At 51.9% G+C, this 9,211-nt stretch overlaps 1 long non-coding RNA gene across 1 annotated transcript; it reads right to left on the bottom strand.

Moving 5' to 3' along the window:
* Positions 1–7,055: 7,055 nt before the first annotated feature.
* Positions 7,056–8,571, bottom strand: LOC131564526 (uncharacterized). Its single transcript, XR_009275391.1, has 5 exons — positions 8,482–8,571; positions 7,895–7,930; positions 7,732–7,770; positions 7,273–7,341; positions 7,056–7,157 (listed from the first exon to the last, which is right to left on the bottom strand). It is a non-coding gene; the product is annotated as an uncharacterized LOC131564526 (long non-coding RNA).
* Positions 8,572–9,211: the final 640 nt, after the last annotated feature.

Raw genomic sequence — 9,211 nt, 5'->3', positions numbered from 1 at the left:
GCTCTATAGAAAGACACATATATGACTAACAGCTCCTAGGGTTCCAGTGTGGGTGAAACACAAACCTCAGGAGAGGGCAGAGTCCATACCAGGGGCTGACCTTGTGCTCTGTGTTTTTAAGCCTCTGGGCCTTTGTGGGCCTCCCCCCAGGTGGGATTTCTGATCACTCAGGCAATCAGGGCTGGGTTAGCACTGTCCCCACTGTGTGACTGATTGACAGCTCATCCCACAGTGTCTCAGGACATTGATCTCATCCATCCTCTGATAGTGACTATTGGTGACACTGGGGAACCTCATGGAACCATGGGTTAGTTGTGACCAGGTGGGTCCAAGGACACCACAGTGACATCAGGGAACCTCGTGGGAACAAGTGGCCATTTTGATGCTGTGGATCCCCATGGAACCAAGGGAACATGGAACAGGCTGATGCCTTGAGTTTTAGCTCTCATATTTCCTGATTCTCTACTGCATTAGTCTGTAACTCTGGACTTCATACACAGTGTTAGCAAGTTCTCTTCACAGTGTAGTAAGACAAAACAATCCTTTTCCAGCCCCAGAACCGGACACGATTGCAGCTTCAGGCACAAAAAGTGCAAACAACAGCGAATTGAGGAGAGCAAACTGGGAGGATGGGACTGCATAACCTGAGGCTGCAATTGGATAACTAAGCCCAATATTTAAACGGACCAAACCTTATGAAAGTGTGGAAACTCCTGACCAGTCATCCATTTTGAGGATAGCCTCGGCTGGGCTCTTGACCTGCTCAAGGTGGATCCTTTGAAGGCCTTTTAATAAATCCCAGCAAGAGGCAGAAGCCATGAGAAAGATGACAACTCTTTGTGAGAACAGAGTTGTGGAGCAGTGAAAAACAACTTGTTTTTCCTGAGACAGAGCTCTAGGACTGTGGAAAACAACCTATTTTTCCTGAAAAAGAGCTGTAAGACTGTGATAAACACCAGCCACCCGTATAAACTGTTTTTTCCCTCTTAGATAGAAAAATGAAGACTATCTCTCACAAACAACTTTTCCTGCACATACACACCAGGGGTTTGAGTGACCAATCAATACAGGGTAACAACTTGTTGCTGACCAACTGGGGATAGACAGGGGATGTTCTTAAAAAACCCTACAAAAAGGCCTATAAAAAGACCGTATAAAAATAGCACAGGATTGATCCTTTCTTTTTGCACCATAGAATGTGTCCTGCATCCCTTTTTATTGGGCGCTGTTGCAGTGCCCTTTTATTTCATAGCTTTTTGGATGGTCTGTTCCAGTTCACCCCCTGTATGCTGTCTTTCCCCAAGCTAGATTATTCCCAGGTTATATCCCTCCCTTTTTACCCTTCAATCATTATAATCCCCACCCTGTATTCCAGTGCCTTCCCTATCCATCCCTGTAAACTCTGCCCCTGTTCTGGACCCTTCCCTGTCAGTCTCTCGTAAACCCCTCCCCTGCAGGTTCTGCCCCTCGGGAATTCCCCTCATGGATGATGCCCCATTGGCCCATGTGACCTGCCCTCTCCACCCCCTTATCCCCATTGGTCCCTGAGATGTATTCCCCTCCTTTTGCTCCTCCCTCCCTGATTCCCTATTGGCTCAGCGATCGTGCCCACCCACAGTTCTAGTGCTGTATAAAATCCTGAGCACAGTGGTGTTTGGGGCTCTTTGGTGCCTGTTCCCTTTGATGAATAAATCTTCCTCAGAATCTCACACTGAAGGCCTCCCTCTCCTCTTTAGTCTGCTCCCTGACGCTGACACCATTCCAGCTGTGGAGCAGGTGGCTCCAAGGTTCAGCTCTCCCTGTTTCAGGGGAAGCTGTTCCCCACTCATGGCACACAGCACCCCTTAGCCAGCTGTGGACTCCAGCGCGGTGTCAGCCCGGGGCTCCTGCTGGGCAGAGTCTGCCCTCAGGCAGGGCTCAGCTCCCCCACAGCATCTCGGTGTCAGCCCGGGGTTCCTGCTGGGCTGAGTCTGCCCTCAGGCAGGGCTCAGCTCCCCCACAGCATCTCAGTGTCACCTGTGAGTCCCGTGGAGAAGACACCTCTGTGCCGTCTTGTCGCAAACATTTCTCCACAGAAATCCTTTCTTTCGGATTTCTGTGTCTTCGGGAGGCCAGAGGCCTCCAAAGACAAGGTAAACAATTATTATCAGCTGCTGGGGAATGCAACAGGGGCACCTATTTTGATTGGTGATTGGTTCATGTTTTATGTTTATAATTAAGGGACAATCACCAGTGCAAGCCAGGGGACTGAGTCCTTGGCCACAGCTTTGTTGTGGATTCTTTTCTATCTCTTCCTAGCTAGCCTAGCTGCTCTGCAAAACCTCTCTCTATATTCTTTTAGTATAACTATAATGTATTATATCATATATTAATAAATCAAGCCTTCTGATTCAAGAAACAAGATTCACCGTCTCTCTCTCACCAGCTGCGCCCACTCAGGCGCAGTAATATCTGGTGACCCGACGTGTGAGAGCGAAAATTAATTTGATAAGACCAGAGGAGCAAAATTGCTGCACTGGGTAAAATCCTGTATGTGTGGCATTTGATGGTTGCTTTGAAGTGACCACAAAAGTGGATTCAAGCCAGGAGCTGAAGAACTGAAGATCCTGATTTGGACAGAGTTCACAGCCAAGGCTGACCACAACAGAACCTTCTTCTGAAAAACCTTCAGGAAACATGGTAGACAAGAGCAGCATACCTGCAGAGCTGGCCAGAGCAAGCTGGACTCTTTCAAAAGGTACTGTTCACTTTTCTATCCCTGAGGGTTCAGCCGCAAGAAAATTATGGCTGTTTATATGGGGAAGATACCCTTTGAAGTACATGGTTCATTTTACTCCTTCAGAGAAGAAAGTCATAGCCCTCTGGAAACATTGGTGCAGGGAAGACGGTTTCCTTTTGTCAGAAACAGATATCTATGAATTCTTTCGATGGGCAAAGCTTTTTGGGTTCTTTGCTGATGTCTTATATGCTTTAGATGTTTTTGTCTGGGAGTGCATGGACTCCATTATCCAGTGCGTCTACATTGAGGGACGTGTGTTGCCTTCTATCTACCCAGCATTTATAAAGCTTTTCCCAGTTCTGAAACGCAGAGCAGCTTGTTTTCAATGGATCTCTAATTGTTATGGCCAAGCTCCATTTCCACCACCCTTGGCAGAAGACCCGGTGGGTGATGACTTTGGGCTTTTTTCCCCCCTCTGCTTCGCGGCGGGGGGGGCTGAAACTTCGCGGCGCGAAGAAGTTTTTTTTACTCTTGCTCTGGAGCATGCTCAGATGGAGCGTTCTCCTTCCCCTCCTTCTCTCTCTCCGGGGGGATGGGAGCGGCCGCTCAAGCCAGTGCCGGCCTCTCAGACCCCGCCTTCAGACATGGGGGCGGGACCGGTCTCTGAGGCTTCCTCCACGCCCCTGCAAGAGCCTGCGTCGGAGACTGAAGAAGCACTTCCGGTCCCTGAGCTGTTGCTAGGCGACGAGGATGCGTCTCCAGCTTCCGGCTCAGCGTTGGAGAAGGCAGAAGAGACAGCACTTCCAGCGATTGACCTGTTGCTAAGCAACAGCGACGCTCCACCGCTTCTCCCGGCTCGGCTGCTGCCTGTTTGTGCTGCGACGGCGACTGCGACTGCACCTCTGCAGCGGACCCCGGAGTCAGCAGCAGAAAACACCGCTGAACCTGCGGGACTCTCGGAGCAGCCCGCGGCGGATCCCATGATCAGCGCAGTTCCCTCCCCAGTTCCGGCTCCCTCCCCGCTGCTTCCACCGGACGTCCCAGCAGCTGCCCCGGCGGAGGGTCTCTCCTTCCGTGGAGCGGGGGCTGCCCACCAGCTGACTGTTGCGGCAGTCCAGCTGCCTGTTTTTAAGATCAGCATTCTCGGCGGTTTGGGGGGTGGTTTTTCGGGGATTGTCCCATGGAGGCTGCCGCCTCTCTTGTGCCTTAGTGGCATGGGGGGGCAGGTGCATCCAGAGAGTTCTGCCTCTGATCCCCAGCCCAGAGGGGATGGGGATGATGCCACGGGGCGGATGAGAGACAAACCCGATGCATTGCAGAGGGAGAGGGCACAGTTGGAGGAGACCATAGCTGGTTTGCTGTGGGAAACAAACATCTCCAGACCCCAGATGGGATTGCTGGGGAAGGCTTCTATTTCCCTGCTGCTGGCATGCCTCAGTGGTTTAGGGGAAAGGAAGCGTCTCACTACCCGTGCTGCCATTGTGCTGGCAGCAGGGTTCAGGCCAGTCAATATGCAGAGCCTTCCTTATGAGTTTGGCCTGGGCCGTTTGGCTCAGGAGGTTCCTGGGCCAGGGCCATCACTTGGCCTCCTAATGTTTTTGGGGATTCTGGTTTGTTCTACCGGTCTGGGTGCCCCTTTGTGAGCCAGTTTTGGGGTTCCTGGTCCAGCATGGGCCAGGGCCCCCAGGGCCTTTCCTTCTCTGGCACTGCTCTGCTCAGCTGGCTGCTGCTCTTCTGCTTTTCAATCCAAAAAAAAAAAAAAAAAAAATTAAATAAAAAAAAGATTGAAAATAGCAGGCAGCAGCTCTGAAGTGCTGAAGCACTGAAAAGCCAGAAAGGACATTTCAAAATTGTTCAAATTGTTTGAAATTGTTTTAAATTCTTTAAAATTGTGTTATGCTGTTTCAGGACAAAAAGGACTCTCAGATGTCCAAAAGAAACAACTTCAGCTGATGGACTGTTCCTGAAACTCAGCTGCATGGACTCAAATTCTCTTTACATTGTATTTTGCAATTTTCTTATACTGTAGGATTGTTTAAGTGATTTGTGAGTATTCTATATTTTATAGGTGAAGGAATTTCCTGTTCATTCCACATCAGCATTTTTCTTTTATTTTATACAATTTAGAAAGGTGAGATGTCGCAGACATTTCTCCACAGAAATCCTTTCTTTCGGATTTCTGTGTCTTCGGGAGGCCAGAGGCCTCCAAAGACAAGGTAAACAATTATTATCAGCTGCTGGGGAATGCAACAGGGGCACCTATTTTGATTGGTGATTGGTTCATGTTTTATGTTTATAATTAAGGGACAATCACCAGTGCAAGCCAGGGGACTGAGTCCTTGGCCACAGCTTTGTTGTGGATCCTTTTCTATCTCTTCCTAGCTAGCCTAGCTGCTCTGCAAAACCTCTCTCTATATTCTTTTAGTATAACTATAATGTATTATATCATATATTGATAAATCAAGCCTTCTGATTCAAGAAACAAGATTCACCGTCTCTCTCTCACCAGCTGCGCCCACTCAGGCGCGGTAATACCGTCTGCTCAGAATTTCACTGCCAGGACAGCAGGAATGCAACCCAAACCTGCCTTTAACCTGCTGGGGTGGGCAACTCCTGCACCAGCGGCTTTCTCGCCATTCTGCTGCTCATGGACAAGACAATTTCCCTGCCCTTCTGCCATGGCAATGCCTTGTGCCAGCTCTGCTGTGAGGCTTCCCTGGGGCGCTGCCGGCACCAGTGGTTCCTTCAGTATTGGAACTGGAGTCAGCGAACATGACTGAGCCCTGGTGAGCTCTCAGGATGGCCGGGGACAACTGGTCCACCTGGCCCACCCCAAAATTCACCCAAGTCCTGCTGGAGCCGATGGATCCAGCGGCCAAGAATGACCCCAGAGCCAGGTAGAACCACTCGCCCTTTCCCAGGACACTGTGGTGGCTCTACCCCACTGTGGCCAGGCATTACAGGCGACCGTGTAGGGCCCCTCACCCAGGAAACCCCACAGCCCCGCAGGGCCCTGCAGATAGGTAGACCCAGCAGCCCCGTCCTGCTAGGGTACCAAATTTCAAGACCAATAAATAATTTCAACATACTTTTGACATATGAAGATTTTTTTTGGCATTTAAATTCTTTTGAGTAAATCAAGAATTTTGGGGGTGTTATATTGTATTTGCAGGGATGCCAAACGAAGGCAGCAATGTTGCATTTGACTCTATATTCTCAGAAAGCTAATTTATTATTTTACAATACTATAGTATACTATACTAAAGAATGCAGCAATGATACTTAATGAATGTTCAAAAGATAATAATTAAAACTCCTGACTCTTTCCAGAGTCTCGACAGAGCTGGGCCATAATTGGCCAATCAGTCAAAATAACTCCCACCAGAATTCAATCAAACAAATCACCTGTGGGTAAACAATCTCCAAACGCATTCTGCACATCAGCACAACACAAGAAGAAGCAAATGAGATAAGATTTGTTTTCCTTTTTCTCTGAGGTGTCTCAGCTTCCCAGGAGAAAAATCCTGGGCAAAGGGATTTTTTCTGAGAATGTGAACGCCACAGTGTTAGAGATGAGTAATGAGATGTTTGGCTCTCCCAATTAAAGGGTGAACATGATAAGTATGTTAAGAGAAGTTGTACAGATGTATAGTTATGTTACTGCAATGTTTCCCCCCCCGCCCAGCATTGTTATCCCGGGATGATCTTGGCAGTCCGGGCATTTGGGGAGGGGCAAATTGTTCCTAAGGGGCTTAGCACCACCTGTCCTCCAATCCAGTTCCAGGAAAGCAGTCTACACCAATGGACAGTGACCAAGAGTCAACAGACAGCCTTTGGGAGGAGCTAGGGCTGCCTGTTAAAACAGCAAGGATATAAAAGGGAGAGCAGCCATTGTGTGGATGAGCCAGCCATGTGGTTACCAGCCGCGAAGTGGGGGAGGCTCCCAGCACCATAATTTTTTCCTTATTTAGTCCTTTTGTTGTAAGTTTTATTAAGTTTTTAATAGACCTTTCAAAATATTGAGAAGTAAACGGTGATTTCTCACAGGGAGAAAAAGTTGTAAAAGAAAGTTTCTTTGAAATTATTCCTTTTTCTTTTAAACCCAGGCCATTCCTACCATGCTGACAGTGAACCACCGCCTTTCTCACCACTTGGACACCCACCCCCCCAGTCAACCCACTCCCTCTGGACTCTGCACAACTCCCAACACACCATTTGTCTGGGGGAAGGCACAGACTGTGTAAAAGCAGCAAAGCCCAGACCTGGCCTGACTTCCCTGGACCACTGGAAAGGAGGAAATCCAGATCCATGGACACACATGGACACAGAGCAAAGCTTTGCTCAAAGGGTTTATTGATTCTTCAGGGGAAATGGCCCAGGGCTCAAAGAGTTCAGGGGTTCAGGGGTTTCCTCCAGTGATGATCATCTCCTCATGCCACTGGAGAGGAAAAAGGACACTGGTCCTTCCAACCCTAAAAGACCAACCCCAGAAGGTGACCTCTGGAGCCCCTCTGGGCTTTGTCCCCAGCCCTGTCCCTGCAGGCACGGCTCACCTAGGCATCCAGAGAGGCAGCCAGGTGCTTCTGCCGCAAGAGAGCCCGCAGCTCTTCAGCCACAGGGGGCTGGGGACAAAGGCAGCGTTAGAGACCCACTGGGGGCACCGGGCTGCACTGGGAGGCAGGGGAGAGCAGGGGGGCCTTGGGGAAGGGGCTGTGGCAGCAATGGGGTGCAGGAGCTGCTGTGCTGCTGCCCGGAAGCACTGGGCTCCGGGCCAAGAGGCACAACTGGGGCAGGGGCTGCGTCCTGGCTCATCCAGGGGGTCCTGGGGTGACAGGGATGGAATGCAGCATGGCCCTGGGCAAAGGCTTCACTGGGGAGGAGCCCTAGGGCAGGGCATTGTCTGGGCTGTCAGGAAGGGTGCACTGGGCTGTGCTGGGACAGACTGGGATGGCCTGGGCTGTGGTGGCCATGCAATGGGAGAGTCTGGCACCGGCAGAACTTGTGGTACCTACCAGAGGCATCTCCAGGACCGCGACATTGTCTAAATCCAACTGCAGAGAGACCAGGAGACCTCACTGGTCACTGGGATGTCCCCAGAGCCAGCAAAGGATGGAGGGACACCACTGCCCCCCAGTTCCCTGAGGGGATGCCCTGCAATGCCAGCAGCCCACTCACCTCCCACAGATCATCTTGGGTTCCTTCCAGGAGTGCCTGGAAAGGAGAACAAAGGCTGGGTCTGGACTGGACCTTGTGGGGCTGGAGTGACACACAGGTGCAGGGAGCAGGGCACAGGCAGAGGGATGGGAATTCAGGGCCTCCAAGGAGATCTGTTTGAGGTGGGGGGAGACCCAGAGACACTGATCTGGGGTCAATTGAGGGCCCAGGGGACAGGGCTGGGGGTGTGGAAGGAGCAGGGTGTGAGGTACAGGGGAGGAGAAAGGAATTGAGGTGTAGGGACATGGGAGTGCAAGGGAGGGGCTTGGTGGGGACAGAAGAATGAGGACAGGTGGGGACAAAACCAACAGTACTGGGAGATGGTGTGGGAGTGGGGGGTGAGTCAGGGAATTGTACAGGGGGATCCCTCTGCAGTGGCCAGGAAGAAAGACAAAGGATTGAGGGGGGGCATGGAAGGAAAGGTCTCAGGAATGGTCAGTGGGAGGGCAGCTGGGGACCCTGAATGGGACACAGAGGAGGGACCAAAAGGGTGGGATGGGAGGCCAGAAAAGGCAGGATGTGGGGACAGCGTTTGGCTGGTGCCTCACCTTGGCCTGTGCCGGGGGGCACAGCAGGATGGAGAAGAGCAGGGCCACGCTGATCACAGCCACCTTCATCTTCCTCTGGCTCTGGGGAGCGCTGCCTGAGGCTGCAGCAGGTGAGGAGCACCTTTATCCCTGCCGGGACTCCTCCCTGCACCCTCCCTGCCAGCCCCCAGGCCAAAGCCTGGCTTGGCACAGCCCCCAGCCGTGGCCACAAGCCCAGCCCTGGCACAGAGTCCATCCCACCCCACCTGTGGCACGGATCCAGCCCCATTGCCCGGCATTCCTCCAGCTTCCTGCACAGGGCAGCTGCCCCTGGAAGGGCCCGGGCACCTGTGGGGCTAAGGGGGGCAGCCAGGGAGCCAAAGGCACCTGGGGACCCTGTGGGGACAACCCCCAGTCCAACACAATCCATCCTCCAACAGCCCCCAGTGCCAGATCCCCCATCTCCTGCTGCCCCTCCCCTCCCAGAGCTTTCCCTGTGGGACACCCCAGAGCGGAGCCCGGCCCCAAACCCAACATGTGGGAGAACAAGGGGAACAAGGGACATGTGATCAGGTGGCTGATTGGCATCTCTGGCACTGCAGACACTAGGGAGCACTGGGCAATGCTGATCACCTGCAGACAAGGCTGAGGGCTGGGGAATGGCTCAGCAGTGACAATTCCCACATCCACACCACCTGATATCCCTTTCCCCACAGATGCCAAACCCGACCAAGCTCCATGCCCAGAGCAC

The sequence above is a fragment of the Ammospiza caudacuta genome, chromosome 15, assembly GCF_027887145.1.
Source record: "Ammospiza caudacuta isolate bAmmCau1 chromosome 15, bAmmCau1.pri, whole genome shotgun sequence".
In the NCBI taxonomy this organism is placed as follows: Eukaryota; Metazoa; Chordata; class Aves; order Passeriformes; family Passerellidae; genus Ammospiza; species Ammospiza caudacuta.
This window is presented reverse-complemented; position numbering and strand designations above follow the sequence as displayed.